We start from the raw sequence: 24,713 nt of genomic DNA on the forward strand, positions 1-24,713 counted from the left end.
AAGAAACGGAGACTTGGTATATTAATTTGGGGTGCAATTTATGAACATTTAGAGATGTGAAATGCTAAAAGTTTAATTTGTACTAGAAATATTGTTAAATGGAATTTTATGATTTGTGATATATATGTGCTGTTTGTGCTGATGACTTGTCCCTTCGGGGGAACAATAAAAAAATAAAAAAATAAAAAATCCAAACCCAATCAATTTCGTAGATTCATGTCTTTATTGTTTTAAAAGAATTACCAGCACACAATCTAGCCAACACGTGCGCCAACACGTGTTTCATCTGTACTCAGACTTTTTCAAGGCGATCAACAATTTGAGCACATCGATGATTGCTAGTCACAACGATTGGCGAAACATCCAGTCAAGCCTAATGTGGCAACCTGTAAATCAAAAAACTGATTTTCTGCCAACCAGAAACCCCAGTTCTAACAGGGACTGAATCATATTAGCCCAAAATTATATTTGGTAAACAAACACTGTCTGGAAAACTCAGGAACCAGAAGTTATGGTGTACTGTGCTCTAAAGAACAATGCAATTCGATCACTAGTAGTAGTCTTTAGGGAATATAAACTGCTTGATTTACTTGCCTTGGTTAGTTGGGGTGCTACTTGGTTGTTTGACGTCCAGGAGGTGCTAGGTCCTCTCAGGAAGGAGGCAGGAGATCAAGAGCTGATGGAAAGTTCCATACATCTTTGATAAGGACAGTGAAAGGAGATTTGACCTCTAAAATGGCTAAATGATCGCTACCAGTGGTTGCTGGCCAAGGCAAAACATGCAGGGCTTGTGGATGACACGTTTCATATTTGATTGGGCTTTATCCAAGGAGAAAAAGATAGAAACAGATTTAGACAGAAACGCAATAAACCTGTCTCAGAACAGATGTACTTCAACTTTATCGAGGATTGGTTCGGAGATTAGTTGGCAAGCTTAGGGGCCAGGCACAAGAGGATTATGTGCCTTCTTTCAGCTATAATGGAGGTATGACAATCCCCCAGAAAGACTAGGGTACATTGTGCTCAGCATTGCAAGGCCTCTAGGTCCATCTCTTTAGGTAGCACTGCTGCCTATTAAAGGGTCTCAAGGCAGACAAGAGGACTTGATGTAATTAACAAAGAGTCCTGGCAGTGTTTAAGGGCTCTTTTAAATCCCTTGATTGGGTCACAACTCAGACATTGGAGGAAGGCTAAGCTGCAAGTGTTGAGCTCAGGGGTAGAGCAGACTTTGAATGGAGAAGGGCATTCAGCTTTTAAAATTATTCAAACATGTTTGTTTAGAGGTGTGGTAAACCAGTGGTGTAGGAGGTCCACCACATGGGGTTAAGTTGTCAGGCTTTGGAGTTAGGGTGCCCTAATTCTGAAGGGTCAAAATAGGCTCTCCCAACACTACAGGAGAGAGAATTTTGAGTGGGAGTGCAGGGATAAGGTGAGTTTGGTATAAAGTATTTACTTACAAAGCACCGGTAACAGGTGCAACATCATTCCCACTTGATAGCGATATGGTGGAGAAGTCATCTTCTGTAGTATCAAAGTCGTCCTCATCTACATCCACAAATGGGGCTAAATGGGGAGGGGGCTTGGGCATATTTCTTAATTTGTCATTGCGATCGCTTTCAGTGAATGGAGCCAGTGGGTAATGCACGCTTTAGCCCGGGTAAGGCATCAAGCTGGTGCTTGCATTTATGAACTGCTTCACGGAGATTACTAGAGGGTTCTGGGGTAGAGTGAGTTTGAGAGAGATTAAAGATAAAAGAACACTCCATTGAAGCAAGCTTGATTAAGGCCCGATCTAAGGAATACTGGATACGGGCAGCTAAAGCTGTAAGACTGAAGGCAGGGAGGGAGAGGTGTCATCTTTAGCTTTTTCAGAGGCTGGCATGATAATGTGCCCTGTGATGTATTAAGGTGCCAACTTGCTGGATCAATAGACTATGGATATGGATGGGAAATGCACTGTTATGTGTAGATTTACTAGGCCTCAAAACTTGAAAGGACTGTTTTTTAAATCTGTTTTAGATCTCAGGCCTTGAAAATTTTAGATTGACATCTCACAAGTCTTAGGCATCACGGCTTGAGCATTATCATAAAGGTGCAATGACTGATTACCATTTTTTAAGGCAAATTAAAGGAGTGTTTGTAGTGATGAAAGTATCCACAATTCACCTGAAGATATGAAAGGAGCTAGTTGAGGAAGGTTCATAGCAACAAAGTAACAATCAAGGAATCGCTAATGTTAGCATTGCTAGTTATGTGTGTTGAAAGAAATAGCAGGTGCACCATGTCATGACTGACCTGACAGTATGGTGGTTGAGGAGGACAAAAAAGGGGGAGAGCGCGCCACGCCAATGAGAAGAGGATTTATCTAGATTGTCCAGTCAATAAGGCAGAGGCATGAAGTGTGTTTTAAGCAACATGAAGTGTACAGAAGGAGGGGCATTGCAATGCCAAGTGCAGTGGTGGTCCCTGTAAAGATGAAAAGGGCAGGTCCTGCTAAATTGAGGGGCCAAAAGCCAGTGATGCATATTGGTGTGCGTGGATTCACAAGTCTTTATTGGGAACCACAAAGGAACATCAGCGAGAGACCAACCTAGAAGCAAGAAGGCGTCTCAGTGACAGAAATGTTCCCGCAGCAGCAGGTGTGCAACAAATAGAAATCGAAACTTGTGTGAAATAACAGAAAGAAGTAACAAAAATGCAGTGAAGGTTAAAAAGTAGCATTAATGAGAGGAGTGGATTTCCTGGGAGTAAAGAAATATTTGGGGAGCTAGTGAAAAAGAGAGCAGGTGAGAGATTAATATGTTGCCATCAGCAACAGTAAAAGAGGATGTGTGCCTTATGGTCTGCCTCTCATATAACTCAAGTGACATCTTCTTGTCTTTGTTGACTTATTTATTTATAAAGTTTTATATCTTACATCTCCTTGCTGCTGCCGGAAGACAGATCATAGAGAGTGCATCTATTGCACTACTCCATTGTCTTGGAATACAATCACGACAGCTTTCTAAGAGCAAAGTTATCAGCCAAGGATGGTAAACACATATGCCTGAGCGCTCCAACCAAGGAAAGTGAAGACAACTAATAAAAATTGGGAAACCCAAAAAATCTGGCTTTCGTGTTGAGTTCTAACTGGAATTGTTTTTTAAAGCCTGCTGATTTGAAAAAAAACATAACAAATAACGCTTGCTTTATGCATACCATGAAATAAAGAATTCCGATTTGTCATGAATCAGAATGATTTTGACATGCCATGCAAGCATTCCAGAGGGCGGAGTGATACACAAAACAAGTAAGAGGTGGGCAAGCCAGAGAATTTATGGAAGCAGTTGAGCCAGAGCCGAGGTAGAGGTACGGTTCCAGAAGTGCTAAATCCAGACCAAGTCTGCTAAAATTATCATGCAGTGACAGGCTAGAGGAGACATGGGGGAGCTGTACAGGTCCAGAGGGCCGGCATAGGCGGACCAGTTTATAGTTTGGTAAGAAGATGCAGTGACAGAACCCTGATAGGCCAGTAGTGCAAGCAGTCACAGTCTGTAACACTACATTACTGATTGTGGTCCAACCCTAATTGCCTTTTCATCCAGTCCTTTCCGGTTTCACTCATCTTCCATAGCATTGTTTTGCCCCTATGCCCTTTCTCTCTTCTCACATTTCTCACATCATTTCATGCTAAACTCCCCTTCTTTCTAAGTTACATGTCCTTTACCAGACTGCCACTAGTATCCTTCTCTTGCCTGCCTCTTCCTATTCCAGTGTATAACTTTCTCTGTCAAATCTCTTATCCTCTCCCCCATCTCTTCCTCTCTAATCATTCTTCTCCCTCTCTCACTTGCACTATGTACCTGAGCAGTCGAATGCAGTCTCTGGGAAGGGAAGCACCTAGAAGCCATGACAGCATTGGTGGAGCAAAGATTCTGAAAGAAATAGATTGAAGTTGCTTGATTCGTTTCTGACTCCAGGGTCACCATGCACAGCCAATTATTAAGGGGGGATGGGGTTGGCCCCTGCCTGTCTTCCTTTTCCAAGCATGATGAGTGTCTGTCAGATTTAGCAACGGTCAGCTTGACAGACACTCATCATTTTCAGGCCAGGCAGCCAGACGCTTTAAATGTATTAATGTGCAGGCACCTGGCAGTCAGAGCCAATCTTTGTACTGCTGAATGTTCCTCAGCCCAAGAGGACATTAGCCCATGAGTCCATCAGCCAATCAAAGTCTTGCGAGAGCCTCAACTCAGGACGAAAGTTACTTTAACCAAACGACTCAGACCTGGGCTCATCAGTTGTAAGCCTTGGAGTACCCAGGGCTGGGTGTATCATCAGTGATGCCTCGTCGCAGAGTGTGGTCAGCAACTTTTACTGACCCTATCCCACTCTGTGAGGAGTTGAGAAGGTCCTCCTCTTATTGGCTGATCCATGACAAGGACAGGCAATAAGCGGAGGCAGCGGGATCATTTGCCAGTCTTCCTTTCTCTGAGCCTCCAGAAACAATGAAGGCCTTTCTACTTCTTCACTTGATGTCACTGCTGTGGCCCAATAAGTGAGAACGCGCGTGTGTGTCCGCCCACCTGCTAAACTATATTAGAAGCCCCAACTCAGGGTAGGTAACAAAGGACCTCAGGTCAAGCCAGAGCCAGCGATCTACCTCGAGCCCGACTCGTGTCCTCTGTGGCTCGCCCACCTCTACCACCCAATAACATGTAGTGAGAGAGACATATTCCTCTGGGTGGAGTCATAGCTCTACCGTGTATGCTTTAAAAAATAGGGAACAATAGGGGAAATTAACAGCCGTGCAGTGAAGCCATACTTAAAAACAGGATAAATACCCGCACAATATAACTAGTTAGACTTACACACCACAATATGAAAATGAGACTAAAACACCTTCGCTCAACAACAACAACAAACACGGCGATTAACAAGACAGATCACATGTGACTAAACATATTCATTTAGAACAAAGCAAATCTAAAACGTGCTGCATGGAAAGGGTGAGAATTGCAATAAAGAAAGAGGGTTTGTATGTTGTGTGTTTATTTTTTTATTTTTACATGCCATGGGGTTTCCTGGTTGTGTATTTATTCAGCCTAATTTTCAGTAAAGCCTCACAGCAGTGGCAAGGAAGATTAGGGTTAAAATTGAAGGGAGACTGAAATGCCTGTAATCAAAAGTTAAAGTTATGTGGCTCCCGCTGTTTTTATTTTTCCATTCTCCACACGTGCCCCGACATTTTCCTTCATCTTCCCGCTCATACCATAGGCTCAATGTTTGCAATTTCTAAAGAATCAGGTAGGATGCGGGAACAGCCAATAACAATATTATTAACAGCAAGGACATGGTGGCATTATCAACAGGGTCTACACAGTTAATTGGTCATTTAGCCCAACTGAGCAATGGGGGTTAGAAGGACTTCCGGGTCGATCAAAAGACAGTCTATTTAGATTTCACTGGTCGCGTCTTGCGAGATTTCTCTTTCAAGCAACTGTCACAGCATCCGTCGCCCTGCCTGGAAGTTCCGCCTCTTTGATGAAGCCATTAAGCAACTTTGTGTATTATTGCCAGGAAGCAGTTCAGTGCCCTGGGTCACTACTCCACTTTCCTTTGGGATATATATGCACAATTACTCTTCTTAAAGCCGCTTTATAAACCTCCCTGAAACGGGCCATATAACAAGCTCTCAAGTGTTTGGAACGCTTTATTATATTCTTTTTAAACTTATCAGACAGAATTCCGGAAAGTGTGCAGTGTCGTGTTACTTGTTTGTTTACACTGTTGTTTTTGTATTCATCTTACTGGGCTTTGAGTCTTAAAGCAGATTGAAAACCGTTCTATATATTTCTAGTCTTTCTGTTTTGGTCATATAATAAGTGGTCTGAACAAGAGAACACGGGAAAGGAAAAACAAATTGGGGTTAGTTTAAAGGTATAGAGTGAGGCAACATTTTTTTAGAAAATTTTAGAATTATTCAGGTTATGTGTTTGGTGGATTTTCTTGAGTGTAGAAATTATTGCAGGTAGCTTGTTGTGGCTCTCCTCCAATTGCCCATTCACACATATGTCAGTCTTTACGCGGCATGTGCCACTCTTCAAGTTTTTTAATTCTCCTCCAACGCCAGTGAGTCTTACTCATAAAGGTAAAGTAGCAGGTAAGAATCTCCAAATTGGAGGCATTGTCTCCTTAGTTCCAATTTCATCAACCCTACAGACTTATTCCCTACCTACTTTGCTGCACCAGCAATATAATAATAATAATAATAATAAAAACATTTATAAAGCGCATGGCTGCACAACTGTGTATCCCCGCGCTGACTGCCAACAAAACTCACAGCGGAAAAAGGACGGAAAGGAGCAGAAAATATTATTGGGGAAAGAGGTGAGTTTTTAGTTTGGCTCTAAAAAGAGTTTCTGAAGGTTCCATTCTCAAATGAACAGGGAGGGCATTCCAGTATTTTACTCCAAGGTAGCGAAAGGAACGGCCACCTATTTTCGCTCTGTAGATACGGGGAAGTTTGAATTGTGTCATTCCCGAGGATCTAAGATCTCTGGTCGGACGATGGATAGTAAGAAGATTTCTTAGATTGGTAGGTCCTTTGTTGTGGGCAATCTTATGGGCGTAGCAAAGGCTTTTAAATCTGATTCTCTCCCTAACAGGGAGCCAATGCAGTTTGGACAATGCCGCTTTGGAAGATGTTCTTCTGGGAAGACCCAGTACCATCTTATGCAATTATTACCATACGTACCATACGTACCATGCGTACTCTTCATTAATAGATCTTTTTTTTTTTTAAATAAGTGATAAGCATTCATGCTATTTTACCCCATTTTGATGGAGTTGTTTTGATTGGCTACTGACGCTTGAGTAGCAGACATGTATGGCTCAGCTTTTCCTCTTGTTTCCTCGGAGAGCTACATTATTTGCAGCTTGTCTGCAATATTCAAAATTCCATTTGATGTTCCTGTCCAGTAATAGCTACTCTTAGCGTCATGTCCTTTTTGGTTATATAGTGTGTGATGTATAACCTCATGTCCAGCAAACAATTGTGGGTTTGCCTGTGTTGAATTAGTATCTTCTTTTACTCTTTGGGCATATGGGTTCCTTGCAATTGGGGATTTCAATTTGTGGGCCAAGTCTCCTTTTAGTCTAGATGTCATGTTTTTGGATTGTTTTTCCATTCACTATTTGGAGAAACTGGCCACCCCAAACATAAAAAGGATTACTCTTGATCTGATACTTCATCTTCTAGTATTTTAAATATTTTGTTAATTGTCTACTTCCTTCGTCTGGTTATGCTTTCTTTTTTATTGTTTGTGCACCTGGTGTCATCTCGTCTACATGTGGCACAATGTCGATTTTGAGATGATCCTGGAAGGCTGTGAGGTTGGTGACATTATCACTGATGTAGTGAGTTTTAAATATCGGAGTAAGGATGCTCTCAACCATGTCTACACTCTTAAAGCCATAAAACCTAAGCAATCGAAACCAACAGAAATCTGGCTCAATGAAGTCCTCCTCACAGTCGCATTAAATGCTCATGGTGTTCCAATTATTGTGCCTTTGCTTAGAAACAGTGTTTGACCACATTAAAAAAGATCAAAGTTTCAGGTGAAAGGTGATTTTTCAGAGGGCTTTTCATGCTCCTAAAATCAAGATATAAGAGTGTAATATTGTTCTAAATCTCTCCTCTTATCTCCTCCTTGTGGTGTCAGCACCTCCCACATGATCAAGGCAATCTGCCATTGCATTGTGAACTTATTTGTCGGTAAAACAGATACGATTAACATTGTTTTCTCTTTGCCTCAGGACAACAATTGTTTCCAGGAAGATGACATTTCACTGACCATTCGTCTTCTTTGTTACTTTATTTCAGATAGCCTTAACTTTATAAATAATATGATTAATTCGACGGGAGTACAGTAAAATATCTGAGGATGGTGGCAGATGGTGTAGCGCCTACTTTAGCTGATTACTGCCACATTGCTCTGAGCGCTTCAGTGGCTCTGCTAAATTGAAAGAGAGCAACAGTCTGAAAATACCAATACTGAAAAAGTCGAATTTAGATCAGATTCAGAGTAATAACAATCGACTAATTTCACTCTTCCTCTGGTATACAAAAACTGTTCAAAAGACGTTTAATAGTGAATTTTCCAATCACTTAGAGAGAAGAGCTCCTAGATGTGACTCAGGCCAGGCTGTGGGCTGTTTCTCAATGGAATCAGTTTTAATTGCTGCTTGAAATGACTTACGGCAATAATTTGAGTTTAGCGATGCAGAAGAAAAGCGAAACAGCAGCAGACATCACGTCTACCCTATTTGTGCGTATGGGGCCTATGTGCAGTGCGGATTGGTAACGCGGGCATTCGGGCAATGCCCGTGGGGCCGGTGTCCGAGTTCTCCTGTGGACTGCATTTGTGAGCAGTCTGGGGGCCATTTGGGCGCTGTCTCTATTGTTAAAATACAGCCAGTGACCCAGTGGGTGTCTGAGTGGCCTTTCTAGAGGCAGATGGGTGCTCATTACCTCTGTTTAGCAACAGGCAGTGGTATCACTCTCTTTGTCTCGTTGGCCGGCCCATTAATGTTTGCAGATACTGAGCGGGGGCAGGGGGCCTGAGAAGAAGTGGCCTCACTTGTTTCACCAGTGTAAACTAACATGTGCATTTTTTTACCCCCCTCCTAACGTGTTTTTATAAGATTGCGCCAAAGCAGTGATTTGAGGAGTGATTATGCAAATGTGGGCCGATTTTATTTTTGCGTGACCAGGCCGATTTTCAATCCCAATCCAACCCTGCCTATGTGCACAAATAAGATGGATGGTTAGCCACCACTTTTTGACAGCTATGCTGCATCCACCAAGCACTAAATACAGCTGACATTTGATGGAAAAGCGTGGATCTGACCTCCTAGTCATTTTGCATTTGTTTGCCTTTCAAACCATGCTTCTTCAAAGATGATATTTGACTGGGGCAAGAGGCAGTACATACGCCTTGTGAAGCAATGTTTTGAAGAGTAGTATCAGTTGGTTTCACTAAGTTCTCACCAATCCTCTATCTTTTTAAATTCACCTGTTGGACCTTCTGTGAACCTCACTTAGTCTAACTTTAAATTGCATGTTTCCACCATTAGCAGCTTTTTAATTTTTATTGGTATGCATATTAGACCCAGCTCGTCATTATTTTGGATAACGAGCTAAGTTTCACAATATTGAAGTCATGGTGATAGGGGCTGACTTGTTGCTGGGCTAGTAGTCAATTATCTAATCTAGGATGCCCCTCCATTGCTTGCGTCAGCATGATGGATAATAGAATTACACTTCATGAAAACTGTCACATCTTCAGATCAGCAAATTGACATCTGCCTGTTTCTTTTTTTTAATAATTATTTTTATTAAACACATTGAATTAGTAAATCAGCTTACTGCAAAGAGGAGGTAGGTCACAAATACATTGATAATCACAAGTGTTACAGACATAAAATGACCACACATCAGGAAATACATCATTTATGGTGTTGGTGGATTGTCAAAAAGGAGGGGCACTTGGGGGGTTGCAGATATTACCTCTGTAAGCGCTCCAGTTATTCCAACTCAAGGACCATTTTTTGGGGCATTCCCGTGCCATGTATACAGTTTCTTCCCTGAACATGCACCAGTCCATGTCCGTCTTCCAGGCTTCCGCTTTGGGTGGATGCGCGCCCCCCCCCCACAATTGTGCAATGTTTCTCTTTGCTATCATTAGACCTAAGGTGACCCAATAAGATACTGCGGGACTTTATCTGGGGCATCTCCAGGCATAGGCAGGCGTTGGTGAAGCTATTCCTGCCAACGGACCGGGGGGGCCTGGCTGCTCTTTGTTTTGAACACTACTACCTAGCCGCGCAGCTACAATGGGTTGCTCGCTGGCTGGCGGATAGAGGTAGAGATGATACAGCCATGCTAATGCCGCCATAATCCCTAGAGGGTATAACCAAACTTTTCCACCCCATAGCTATGACCGAGCGCCCAACCCCGCTCCTCCTGGCGGTGGCATATAAGTATTATAGATAATGGGGTAACCCAAAAAGTCAAGACAGACCTGGGCACAATATGGGAATGAAAGAATGGTCTGTGACCATTTGTTTAAACAAATTAAATTCGATTATGAACAGTTGGTGTTGCGTAGAGCACTACAACACTGTTATTTGATAACCAACCCAAAATTCCTTATGCATGCATTAATTCCTTTTTATGCATACATATGTCAAGAGACCACACAAGAAGGAGCACCACAATGTATAGTCGATTCCCAAATAACAACATTTATTTAGAATTAATCAGGAATATTTTTCAATAGTCATAGTTTGCGCGCGAAAATGAGTGAAAAGGTAGTAGGGTAGTGGTGGTGGGTAGTGAAAGTGCAAATCATAGAGATAAGGATGGAACCAATTAGATATTTAAGGATCACTGGTAAACAAAACAAGAAATTGCAGACCTGTCCATGTTATAACTTTCATTTACATGTATTCTGTAAATTACAATATGCACTAAACGCAATTTCCATGATACAACGGATAGGACGTAGGTACAGGTCTTGTTCAGAGGGAGAGCGTTTCATATATACACCATCTGTTTGCAAGCCCAAGATGGAGGGTCAGCCCTGAACTACACGGACCATTGAGAGTTCAGCACTCCGGTTCCCATGGATAGCCCCGGAGTCTACATCAGGGAAGGCGAACTACAGTTCAGACAACTCTGGGCGAGCATCTTTTGTCTGGTTCATTACAAAGCTTGAATACTTGTAATACAATATGACAATGTGCTAATGCATTTATGAAGGACCTGACTCTGCCAATGAGCTTTTATAAGTGATACTTGTAATGTAAAGTGTAACTCTAAAATAACAATGAAAAAAATAAAAAAAATTAGACCTAAGGTGACCCAGAGCTTACTTTTACTACTCAGGTCCGTTGGCTCCCATACATTTAGGAGGCATCTTTTTGCTTTGGGGCGAATAGTGAGTGTGCCTACTTCACTCAGGATATTGTGTGTTTGGCGACAGTACCGCTGAATGTGGTCACATTCCCACAGTATGTGCATGAAAGGGCCCTCCCGCCCGCACCGCCTTCTACAATCCCCTGGTTCTGTTTTCCCCATACCTGCCTGTTTCTTCACTTTGAAAATCTTACGGAACATTCTTCTGCTGCTGCCCATTGAGTACTGGAAAACAATGGCCCAGGCCTTGATTATTTACCACCTGGACTATTGCAGTTCGATATTTCTAGATTTGCACTCATCAAATTTGACATGATTCGATTAAAACAAAAAGCAACAAAGCAACTGCATGTCTTGTGCTTAGGGAGTCCCTTTGTTCCATATTACTCAACGCTTCTATACAGCGCTTAATTTGAGCCGGTGAATACTGAGTTTGGCACCAGCATTTAATTGTCAACATCAGCACTTATGACAGTCTGCCACAGGTGCACTGTCTGTCTGATTTAGAGATGATCTAAAAAACAGCTTATTGATTCAATATAAATAAAAAATGACTAATGCTTAATGCCCAAGACATTCTTGTAGCTTTGGTGGCTGGAATAGACTTAATTTTCTCAGTTGTAGGAGTGTAATGCTTACTAGTTTTTGTTGGTACTATTATTGGCAATGCTAGTAGGGACAATGGTTGGTACAGGCTGCAGTGAACTCCTGACGAGGGCCCTGGCAAGTGACACTTATTTTACTACACATCTCTATATTGGCTCATTATGCAAGAAAGGACGCTATTGACTTATCATTTCCCATCTGGACTATTGTTCCTTGGATGTTTGTCTTATGTGATGTTTACTCCTGGTAAAGATTATTATTTTTGAAATGTACGCCTCGGTCACAATCTGGGAGTAACAATCGATGCACATTTTCACGTTTCCGTTTCTAGCGGGTGTAAAATGTGCTCCTGATTCTGAATTTTGCACCAGGGAAGGGGAAATAATGTGCACATTTCACGTTTTCCCTTTTAAGAGTTGGCAGAAACATGTTCTTTGCTGTGTTTGCCTGAACGACTCTTGACAGTTTTTACTTGTCAAGAATCGTCATGGAAAAATCACTGGAGTTTTGGGCACACACTTATTTTTTGCTTGTTTTTTAAACCCACATTGTTGGCGAGTCTTTAGTGTGTTAAGATTATAACAGCCGGTGGTTAGCAAACATGACATTCCAGTTCAAGTTATACCAAACAGTTGCACAAAGGCACCATGTAACCTATGCATAGCTGTGATTACTGTCTCCAGGAAGTGAGAAAAGCCACCGAGGAAGCAGGACGCCTACTGATGAACTACACGGGGTTCTGTCAGACTTTACAAGGATGCTGAATGTCTTTATAATGAAAACGTGTCGTTTTCTGCTGATGCTTTAGCACTCTGGAAATTCAAACTTCATGGGATTGAAGTGTGTTTTGCAGGAGCTCAGCAAGACGCACACAGCCTGCACGCATCAGGTCTCATGTATAAGTACTCCGACCAGAGGGATTGCTCTGTGTTCCCTTTCCAGAGACAGACATTACTGAAGTGCAGGCCACGCTAGCAGCATTTTTTGTGTGTAATAGACACATATACGATGTGCTTTTTTGTGCTTTGCTAGACTTTTTGTCTCGAGGCCTCAGGTTGAAACAGCAACCCTTAGGGATAACTTCTGCTGTACCGTACTGTGCCGTACGAGAGAGAGTCATTTCCATTTCTAAGCCAACAAGTACGAGGCTTTCCCTGCAAGCGGGTCTATTTTCCTACATAATAGACACAAATAGACTATGCATGCCAGGGCTTTGTAAAAAATGTCTCCAGGCCTGAGGTAGAAAAGCCGGGCCCTGGGGGACCCTTGTTCGGGTGGCAGCCATTTCTGTACTGAGAAAATAAGAGATTTCCATTCTGTAGCCAACAAATACAACCTCTGGGATTTGCAGACTACTGGAAGAGTTAAAACCTTTCTCGTGTTTGCTTCTGACAAGAGGCATCTGAAAAATGCTCGACTCCATCATGACATTTGAGGTCCCTGTGGAAATGACTTGATGTCATACCTGGTTCAGGGTATTAGCTTGAATCCAGTGGTGCAGAGGCTAATTATTCATTTTCCACCACCCCATCTGTTTTGTTTGCTGGTGTGTTAGACATTAAAAGGAGCTCTGTCGAGAAAAGGAATACGCTCAAACCGTGGTGCACAAGAGTGTGAAGGCACAGCGCCTCGGGCAGCTGATGCTGTCTGCTGGAAGGGCTGCCTGGGCAGAAAATTTCACCTGCCACAAACATGTCCTCGGCTCTCTGAAGGCCTTTCAGACATAGCACATTAAGACAAAGTTCAGACAGATAAAAAAGGTTAACAAGAAAAGGCGGCAGCGGCGTCGTGACAATCATTTGTGCAAACAAGCTCACCTAACAGGGAAATGCCAAATGATTGGAAAGAAAGGTATGGACGACACGCCAGCGGGAGAGGCAACGCAAAGAAACCGTTTATCCCTATATGTAACAGATGACACTTTTTATTATTGAAAATTGCTTGAAAAAAATCATCACAAAGCATAATGTGTAGGGTGTATACTTCAATATACCGACTAACTGGAAGTCATTTACCTGTGGTGAAATTCTCTGCAGTGGTTTGCACACGTCCAGTGCATCTTTGAAATGCCATAAAAAGTACACGTTATCTCTGTGTCTGTTTTCGGATAAAGTACTATGCTTTGTCAAGACTTTCTTTTGGAAGTTTTTCGTAATTATGTACGTATTATTTAGATTTTGAATTTGTTTAGTGCTTGACCTCAGTGTGCTGGAGCAAGGAACATTCAGTAGAATGAAAGGAAACAATAATACACCCCTTCTCTCTTTACATAAAAAGTGAATATGCGAATTATATGAAGGACGGCGAGAAACGGAACGCAACGGGCTTATTTTACTGTTTAAAAAAAAAAAAAAACATTTAAGTCCACGTTATCAGAAACTCTAGAATACCAATTTCACATATGACAGGAGTTACCCACCTATGCAGCATTTTCAGTAACAGTGCATATCCGATTATTTCCTCTAAACCATTTCATTAGGAAGCATCAAGCAATTACTTCTATGGTTTTAGAGGAAACAAGGGAAAAGGACAACATCTTGAAGGGGCACAGGAAGCACAATGCAGAAAAGAAGGGAAAACACGAAGGAATTAAAACGAAGTAAATTCTAAGACAATGAAAGCAAACCAATATATAGTCACAGAAGTATGTAATTGAGTCACAACCACTATGCACTAGGCATGTACCTGAGTCCAAAAGATTATGCAGTCACATGAGGCATTTAACCGAGTCCAAACCACTACATGGAGTCATATGAAACATGTAATTGAGTCGTAACCAATGTGGAGTCCCAGAAGCATGTAACTGAGTCCAAACACCACCATGCAATCACGAGGCATGTAACTGAGTCCAAACCACTATGGAGTCACACGAGGCATGTTTCTTAGTCACAACCACTATGCAGTCACACGAGGCATGTAACTGAGTCCAAACCACTATGAAGTGGCACGAGGCATGTAACTTAGTCCAAACCACTATGGAGTCACACAAGGCATATAACTTAGACCAAACCACTTTGTGGTCACATGAGACCTGTAATATTGAGTCACACAATCTAGTAACTGAGTTCAAACCACTATGGAGTCACACGAGGCATGTAACTAGGTCCAAACCACTTTGAGGTTCACCCGAGGCATATAAGAGAGTCCAAATCACTACAGAGTCACATGAAGCATGTAACTGAGTCCAAACCACTATGCAGTCGCATGAGCAGCCGCGGCCCGTGGAGGAAGTTCCGTGGGGCAGAAATGCGGGGCAGGGGAGGGGCAGGGTGGGGGGTGCTAAACACCGGAATATGGATAATGCGAGGTAAGTAAACAGTTTAATAAATAAAATGAATTTCGTAGCGCGCCCTGCATTGAATTTTGAGATGCAGGGCACATTACGGAATTCGTTTAATTTATTAAATTGTCTACTTACCTCACATTATCCATATTCCGGTGTTCAGCACCCCCCACCCGCCCGCCTTTCTGCCCCACGGAACTCCCTCCATGGCCCGCCGCTGCACATGAGGCATGTAACTGAGTCCAACACACTAAACAGTCACAGGAGGTATGTAACTGAGTCCAAACCAATATGGAATGACATGCAGCACGTTACTGAGCCTAAACAATTATCGAGTCTCATGAACGTAATGAGTCCAAACCACTCTGGTGTCACCTGAGGCATGTAACTGAGTCCAAACCACTCCTGAGTCGCACAAGGCTTGTAACTGAGTCCAAACCACTATGGAGTCACGTGAGGCATGTAAGTAAGTCAAAGTTGAAAGCTAACAACCAAGAGCAGGCTACTTTTGAAAGGTAATGAACAAACACAGATTAAGTCTACAGGTCCACAGCACTCGGAGCACTAGAGTGGTTGAAAAAGCATTCTGTGTTTAACATCGAGTTTCGACAAAGGCAGTGGTGCAGTCATAGGTTACCACAAATGTCCAGTGAAAAGTAAATAGCATTCCACATATGCTGAATATGTAAACATATTTTGTCCTTGTGGGTAAAAACCAATGAAAAGCATTGAAACATTTTAGGTTGAGTGGAAATTAAGGTCCTTTTCTAGCGTTCGGTGGACCGGTTACTCCATCACAACCATGACTGTATCCTGTCTACCGTATTACAAATACCTTTGGATATAATGCAATTGCAATATGACTGGCGGGATATGCATCATGTTTGTGATGCAGTAACTCATCTCCTGAACTCTAAATGAGACCCTAAGGCTCCTTGCCGTATCAGGTGAGGTGAATTTAAGATTATGGTATATTGTTTTTCTTGCATATACTGATATTTCTCCAAATGGTTTTCACCAAACTGACTCTGCCTGAGCCCTGCTGCTTGTGTCTACCTGGAGTGAGTCCTGAACAATAAGAGGTGCCCCACAGGTCCTGCATGCTCGGCTGGCATCAGAATGTACTCCTCTTTGCCTAACTGTGGGTTCCATCAATTCCATGGCAGCATAACGGCCCTCAATGCAGGAGCTCACATGGTAGCCCTGAATGCTGGCATCATCGAGACCGACTCAGTGTGACACAACTCAACTCTGGGCCTCAGATCTTGCAGATCCTGTTCAGCGGCCTCATTGAATCTGGCACAGCTTGACCCAACTCAATGCAGGATGTCACATGGCAGCCCTCACAGTGCCTGGTCGGAATTGGCACAGTGTAAGGCAATTAGATGCAGGACTTCACATTGCAGCAACGGGCAACTCCTGATCGGAACCAACGCTGAGTGACATGAAACCTCACATCAAGGACATAAGGTACAACTTTCAGCTCGGCTAACCTGGCCCCCGTATCTGGCACGTGCTCCATCCCTGTCAGTCTGAACTTGTGGCTATGTCCTGGTCCAGCGTGACCTGATAACCACAGTTGGCACTTTGTGTCTTTGATGCTATTTTTACTACAACCTTTAAAATTGAATAACTCTGATTTTACTAAATAGATCTATCTCAATGGGTATCATTTTATTTCTTAAACTGTATTCTATTTTTCTACAGTGGTTAGTGATTTTTATTGTGTTGTGTTTTCACTTCATTACTGTTTGTGTGCTGCATACATACTTTACACATTGCCTCTAGGTTAAGTACAGGATACTGTAGTCACTTTTGTGGCTCATCCTAACAAAGGTTGTGGTTGTTCAATGAGTGGGACTTCTACACCCCTCAATCAATAATCCAATTTCTTAAACTTATATATAATTAAGTATATGCACACCTATCAATGTCATTATCTTTTTACTGTGTGATCTCCGGGAGCACGGAGCCTTTGGCTTGAGTTGAGGGTCTGAAAGCTAGCAGAGGACATCTGAGTGTGAGCTATGATGACTGGGAGCCAGCTGAGGTGCTTTTTAGGGCTGGGTGGATAGTAGGCCCTAAGTTTGAAAATGTGAGATCCCAGGGGATTTGGTCAATAGCAAGGTTTGTTTGAGAATCTTTGAGAGCCGGCAGAAGGAATTATAAGGTTAGCTAAGTGCCTTTAAGAATTAGGTAAGCATCCCTCGGGCTGGCTAGTGGTCCTCTGCGTCCTCTCGTATTTAGGGAAAGGTAGTATGTGGTGGACTGAAGGCAGGTCGAGTGTGTCCACAGAAAGATAGTGACCCATTACTCAGAGTACTTTTGAAAGCCATTGTAGGACATAGTACAGCCTATCTCGGTGCACTATGATTCGGTGATAAACACACTGTCTAATGGGCAGACCATAAATTGCACTCTTGACTTGTTTTCAAAGGAGTTGACACATATTAGAACCTTCTTGTCAATAGCACATAGAAAAGCAGTAGCACCTGGGCTCTGAAATTAAACAGCTCTATAAAAAGCAACAGCAAGGCCATTTAGAAGCATTTAACTAGATAGACCCATTATTTAGTGGCAATCTTCAGTAGCTAGATTTAGATATAATGACATAAAACACATTACTTTAGGGATCTTTAAAAGTAGACACACCCTATGCCTCTGTTGTTCAACATCAATATTTTGACGGACATCTCTCTATTAAATGGGCCTATATGGTATGTGGTTTTTAGTTTTCACCTGCAAAAGTGCATGCGCTGTTGCAGCAAGATGTATTCTTTGTATTCAGTGGGCTCACAACCCATCCACATCATACCACTGGTTGTTTCCATTGTCACTCTCATTCACTAGCTTTCTATTGCTTAGCTTCCGTAGACTTCCCTTTGTTTCTTGCTTTGCAAGTCCCTGGAGCATGGACCAAGTACGTGTTTTCTTCATGCATGCACTATTTTTAATCTCTGATTTTCAGACAGCTGCTCCTGCCATCTGGTTGCTGCTAGTGGGTATGGGGTGGTTGCCCACTGAACAGTATTAACTCATCCATAGTCTCTGCTTGTCAGGTATTCCTGGAAGCGACCTTTATTTCTTTCATGGTGCACCGCGTCTGTCCTTCGCAATCTAGGGCCTTCTGTTCGGCATCTCTTTCACTTGCTGGGAGGGTGCGGAGACTCGTGGACTTCCTTGGGGTACTTTTCAGCACTGTTGTAGTATTGTATGCACTAAATCAATGTCTGGTGCGTCATGAAGTGATGTTGCGTCCTCTGTAGGCGTGGACGTATCTACCATTGGTATTTGTAGTTTTTGTGGGTGTGGCTCATTAAACAGACTGTTACACAATTTTTTATTTGGCTGTGTAACTTTAAATTGTTCAACAAGCATTGGCAAAGCCAAAAGGTCTCGCCTATGCAAGATGTCATGACTTTGTCAATGTTTCATTTATCATGTTGTACAGCAGCACGGCTGCTCTGAAGCATGGCTCAAAAAGCTTTTTTTTAAACTTTTAGCCATGCCGCTCAGCAGCTGTGCTCCAGTACACCATTACAAAAAATCTTACAAAGCCAAGAGATCTCACATAGGCGAGACCTATTGGCGTTGCCAATTCTCGTTATCTCTCCTAGCACTTATTGGTGGGTAAAGAAGAACCGTGTCATGACTTACAGTCACACGTCACAGTGTAACAGTGTGACAGCGACAGTGACAGTGTCAGTAACAGTTACGCGTAGGCAGATTTTACTAAATTTAAGCACGCAGGGTCATGTAAGGCCACGCAGGATTCAAATGCTTCCAGGTTCCATCTTTACCTAGACTATAGCCAGATATTTAGAAAATGTCAGTGCATCAGTAAGCTTTACAGTCCCTTTATCGCTGGAAAGCAGTAGTTCAGGCTTCACAGTCATTACCCAATTATGTTATAGTGTAAAATATAAAAAAAAAACTGTCGTTCAAATACATTGGCCAAAAAAATCGCAGAAATTATGCATAAAATTCTGAAATAATATTTTGCGATTTTGTCCTTTGCTTCCAGGCTAGGTTAACTGCATGGCACACTGCCAATTGAATATGGGTCGCCGAGGCTGCAGCAAGTAGATATCAGCATCCGTACAGTTTCTTATACCGCAAGGTACCCGTAAAGGTTTAGCCATTGTTTCCGAAGATAATTATAAACACAAGCAAGCAACACAGAATGAAAGCAGCATTCCCCAGTGCACATATTACAGACGCACTTCTCTGGCTTCTAAGCATATACTCGAATCTAGGCACGACCCATTTTCGAAAAATCCCATTTTCCAGACTAATATGAGTCATCTTACCGTTTTCAATATAGGATAAGACGAATAATATTACGTTTTGTTAGTAGGACTCGTATACATAGCAAACAAATGGTCTGTCTGCACAGATAAGAGCTGCTATTATTAAGCAACTCAGAGGCATTCATTTAACGGGCCTCAGAATACTGCCTGACCCCGGGAGCTGGTTAAGAGGAGACAAAATCCGGGTGCCAACACATCTTAGAAACAGATGCATGAACCACTACCATAATATATTCATTATCATATTTTATGCCTTCCAATATGGATGCCCACAACCTATATTTTTGACACTCATGAATCCAGATAACAAGAAATATTAGGAATATTCTCAGGCGTCCTCTATTTCCACATTTTGTGGCAAGACTCGAAACTTCAGGACAGGTTAGTAAGGTTTAACGGAACACAGGGCAGCTAGCAACATTTCTGTGCTGCATTTCATGAATAGGAGAGAGCAGAAATGTACCATATCTACTAAGATATGGCGCACTTCTGCTCCCTCCTTGCCCTGTGTGCAGCCATGTGTCAATTCAGGCACCCTTGCACTATAATGCAATGGTGCCTGTGTTACGAACAGGATTGTTTTTTATGTGGGAAGGGACACAAACAATCCTCAAAGTCATTTTCCTTTTTTCTCTGTGTGATGCGCAATGCATCACTCATAGAAAAGTAATGCGGGGAACAACAAATATTTATCTTTGTTACGCCTGGGAGGTGCATGTTTTTGGCGCAATCGCATGTTTACTCAATATACTAGATCTGGAATAGCGTCAAAATCCATGGGTGGATGCATGGGAACACTCATGGTCCACTAATGGAAAGCCACTCCGAAACAAGGTAATGATATGCACTGCCTTGCGTTTTTAAATTCTTTTTTACAAAGCCATGCAAAGTGCCAAAAATTGCCCCTTGAACACACAAGATGATGGACGAAATGTAGCACATTGGCAAAAAATTCACCCCAGCCACCATATCTGGGTTTAATCCATTGTTATTTTGCTCACCACGCCACCCCAGTTCAGACATGGCCATATGAGGATAGCTTGACTCCAGTGGCGTAGTGAGCATGGGACCCACGTCTGGGCATACCCTTCCCACATAGGGGGACAGCTTGACTCCAGTTGCGTAGTGAGCACAGGACCCACGTCTGGGCATACCCTTCCCACATAGATGGATTTAGGCCCACATCTCTGTACTGGGGTGAATGTATGACATTGCTCTGCATTCTGTCAATCAACTGTAGTTTTTGCACAAATCGCTTTGTAAATCACTCCTAACATTTTGCGTTGAGGCTGTGTAAAAAAAATGGTGAAGCCACAATGCAAAAGGTTAGTAATCTGCCCCTTTGGGTATTATGTAGTAAGGATTGCACAGGAGCTTTCGTGACTCTGTACAGTTTTGCGCTGCACTCACAGGCTATCATGATCGGAACTAAATCCTACACAGTGCTTTACAATAATTTGAGTTACTTTGCAAGATGTGAGTGCCTGCGCAAATCTTTAGTAAGTAACACACATTGTATTATTTTTTCATTTTATTTACTACAGCTCTGCAGAAGCAAAGAACAAAATACTGTAATAGGAATTGACTTCAACTCCTGTGATCCTGTAGGGTAAGTGACAAATTTATAAGAGAGGCAATCTTCCCCAAGCCAGAATGTTATTAGTTCTCAGGCATGAAGAAAACATCTTTTTTCTGTTATCCATGTCATCGGATGGGCATTGCTGTTTTTTAAGCTTATTTTATATAATATTTCGCTAATACTGTTGATTTCATGAGGAGTTGTTTGTAAACTTTGTTGGCTAAAAGTGCTTTTTTACTAGGAAAAATTAATTGACCCTAGGGGCCACGTGACAAATGAAGTGATGGATCCGTGGCATCTGGGGCCCTTACGTATCAACGCTTTATCCCATAGACACAAAACGGGTACAACCCTTTCATGCATTGGCCTTTTAAAGTTGTTTGGGTACTACTGTGGTCACCTACTTAAATTGCTGTTAAAATTGTTACCTTTATTCCTGGGCTTCCATGTACAGCAGTCACCACCACTTGTGCCCTTGTAAAGTTGCAGAGTTAAGCCACCGCCTGCAGCAATTTACATATCAAGCCCCACTATGGGGGGAAACTCCAAAATCTTCTCCTACATCAACATAGGCACCAGGTATACATATTGGACCCTCTGATGCACTCTTCAGATCACTTCTGGACCTGTAATGACTCAGAAGGACTGCTCTGCTGCAAAAAGGACTGACCAGCTGCTCTGCTGTTATACTGCTCTGCTACAAGAAGAACTGTTCTGCTGCCCTGCTGTCTGAGTAAGAAGGACTGGGCATGCACTTTGAATCCAGGACCACCAGAGTGACTCCAAGGCATGGTTGGCTGGCCTCCTGATCAGAGCTGCAGGGAAAGAAAATGCTCCAATCATGTTGAAACCTGCTCCTGGACTCTGCCTGCCAAGTCATGCTCCTCCCACCCCAGTGGTGCCTCTGCAGTCCATGACTTGTGTAAGGGGGATTGAAGATGCTCTGCCAGCCCAGCTGTGTTCCCCACCAAAACTGACGCAGCACAATGCAACTCGATGCAGGGCCTCACATTGTGGCTCTTGCAACGCCTCATCACAACTACTGGCACAGTGCAATGAAACTCAAAGAGACCTCGCCTCATGGACCTTACAGCTCTTGCAGCTCATCAGGACCAATGTTACGCATTGCATCTTGACACAGGACCTTGCATCACACCTCGGAATCACAGCTGAGAGTCGCAATGCCCCAAATCTAGGACCTAAGGTAAAATTCTCTGTGGGCCTAACTTGGTCCTGTCTCCCTGCCCGCACTCTATCAGAGTCACCCTGAACTTTTGACCAGATAACCACAGTTGGTGTATTGTTCTTTTAAGCACTATCTTTAGCTAAACATTTTAAAATGCATATATCTGGTTCTACTAATTGCATTGTTGTCACTTTGGTGTCAAATAAGTTATTACAATCTACTCAATATCGCTCGAATTGTGTGGGATTTTTCTGGTATTGTGCTTTTACTTTATCATTCTGGGTAAATTTAGTGACTTTTGTGGCTGAGCCTGACAGGGATTGTGGCTGTTGCTTGAAAGAGCTCACACCTTCTCTGCCAATAACCCAATTTCTCAGGCAGTGAGCATTCAGTTGTGAGTTGAAAGGTACAAATAAGAGTGAAACTGGTGATGGCAAAGATATTCGTGATTGTGCACTGTATTTGTTGATACTTATAGGAAAGCGTATCTTAACCTTGGCACTGAGGACCTAGAGCTCCATGATGCCCACTCAGGTGGTCTGTGATTGCTTAGAAAATTCATAAAAGTAGCAGATTAATAAAGTATATATGCAAAGAAAAGCAAAATGTAAACCAAAAATTCTTTAAACACCCTGGTATTTAAAGTTGGAGGCTAAACATGAAATTGTGAGCAGCACAGGTATGGCACAAAATCAAGTATGGATTTCTGGTAGCCTCAATTAAACCACTTGTATGCACTGACAAAAAGAGAGCATACATTAGGAACAAAAAGACAAAGTGATATGGTAGAGTCCAGCCTATTGTTTTGTCTTTTCGATCGAAAACCAATTTTTGAAAACCTCTAAAATTTCAATTAAAATCAAAATGTCGCTGTTTGTATATTATACAATTTAGCATAATTTGTCTATTTGTTAGATGCATTCTTGTTTCTTAATTTTGTGCATTGGTTTGATGTTCAAATTGTATACATTGCTTAGGTCTGGGTCCCTGGCTTTCAGCGGTGAATCAGCAGGGGTCCACAGAAGTCAAAATGTTAAGAACTGCTGTTCTAGTATGTTGGCAATTCGCTTGTTGGGCAAAATTATGTTCTATAAATTCAAGTTCTCTGTTATATGCATTGGCGATACATATCCAGTGGGTGGGTATGGGTACCTAAATATCTTCGTTAGTGGTTTGATCATGCTAGAATTTACATCAACCGATTCAACAGTTGTTATTTTTGTTCTCATTCATATTAACAAGCCGATCACATTTTCATAAGGATGACAGAAAACTATGATTTTTCTACGACATCAGTATAATTCATCAATTCAAACTAAGAAGTTCAATTTCCTTTTTCACTCACCTGTGACTGGTTGGCTTCTCTGAAAAGCAACTGGCTGAAGGTAGACAGGGTTAGCCGGAAGGGGTAGACTGTAAGCAGCTTTGGTAAACAGGGCCCTCTACCACTGAGCATTGATCATTTAGGAAAAACACAATATGTCAAATATTTTTGGCAACATGGATTTTGGTTTAAAACATCAGCAGCAGGAAAGCCAGGTGAGGCTTTCCCACAACAAAGCCACTTGACGCACCACCGTCTGAAACCTGCTGGACCCTCACTTCTAAATCGGGCAGTGGACCTGCAAGTCAGTAGACCAGCCAGTTGAAGGTTGCTGTCCCACATCCTCCAAGCCCTAACAGAGGACCTTAGAATTTTGGTTTAGAAAAGGAGAAAGAAACAAGAAACTGGAAAATTAAGCAGTTGTAACTAATACCTCTCTGGAGCTTCTCATGCAGAGCAATATACCACAGATACTAATACATCATTAAAATATGTGGAAACTCACAATATGAAAGCTAATTCTCAAAGTTCTTCCTTCACTAGTTGAATACCAAAGCGCCTGAATAATGGATTCTGGAAGATTAGCCAATATGGAAGCCACTTTTTATAGTACATATTCTGAATGCACTTCATACAGTTTCAACTTCTCTACGTTGGTCATGCCCTTTTCTGGACAACATCACAGAGCTGGCTCTCCAAAGCAGAATAGTAGACAAACTGTCGGCATGTGCTGAATTGTAAGATACATTCTAAGGCAAAACATATTGCCATTTTAGGGTCTATACACTATATTTGTAGATTCTTAACATTTGGGACTTTATTTTAAAAAGGACCGCAAACATCAATTTCACTAGAGCAGCAACAGCACTTCTCAAATACGAGTGTGAAACTACATGTACATTGTTCTTTTCAGAACTTTTACAGCTAACCTTCCAAACAACTAGCTCTGTTACACAAGTACTGCCTATGAAACTAGGGTTTGAGTAACTGCTCAGTAATACACCATAGATAATAACCGAATCAAACCTGTTAGAGCTCTCCCTGGTGAGAACACGAGGGCTGCGAGCTAGCGCTGGACCTAATATCTTGTTCACTATTTTTACCACGTTGCTGAGAATCGTTTTTATTCATTTTTAAATCATGCAAATATTTCTCTGCTGGGGGGCTGTAAATCATGTAGTTAAAAGGGAATTTTGAGAGGCACACTAACACCCCTTACACGCTGCTGTTTCTTGCTCCCTGCCTCGCCCAGTCGCTTTTATTGAACCGGCTGCAAGCGACGGCGGGCGCCATTTTAGGTGTGGCTGGGGCTGCGCTCTAGTCGTGCCGGCCTCCCGCCCTCCTCAGCTATTTAGCCTGGTTGTGGAGTCTGCCTCGCTGCCTTTTAGAGCTCTCCCTGGTGAGAACACGAGGGCTGCGAGCTAGCGCTGGACCTAATATCTTGTTCACTATTTTTACCACGTTG

Source organism: Lissotriton helveticus, chromosome 5_1 (assembly GCF_964261635.1).
Source record: "Lissotriton helveticus chromosome 5_1, aLisHel1.1, whole genome shotgun sequence".
Classification (NCBI taxonomy): domain Eukaryota; kingdom Metazoa; phylum Chordata; class Amphibia; order Caudata; family Salamandridae; genus Lissotriton; species Lissotriton helveticus.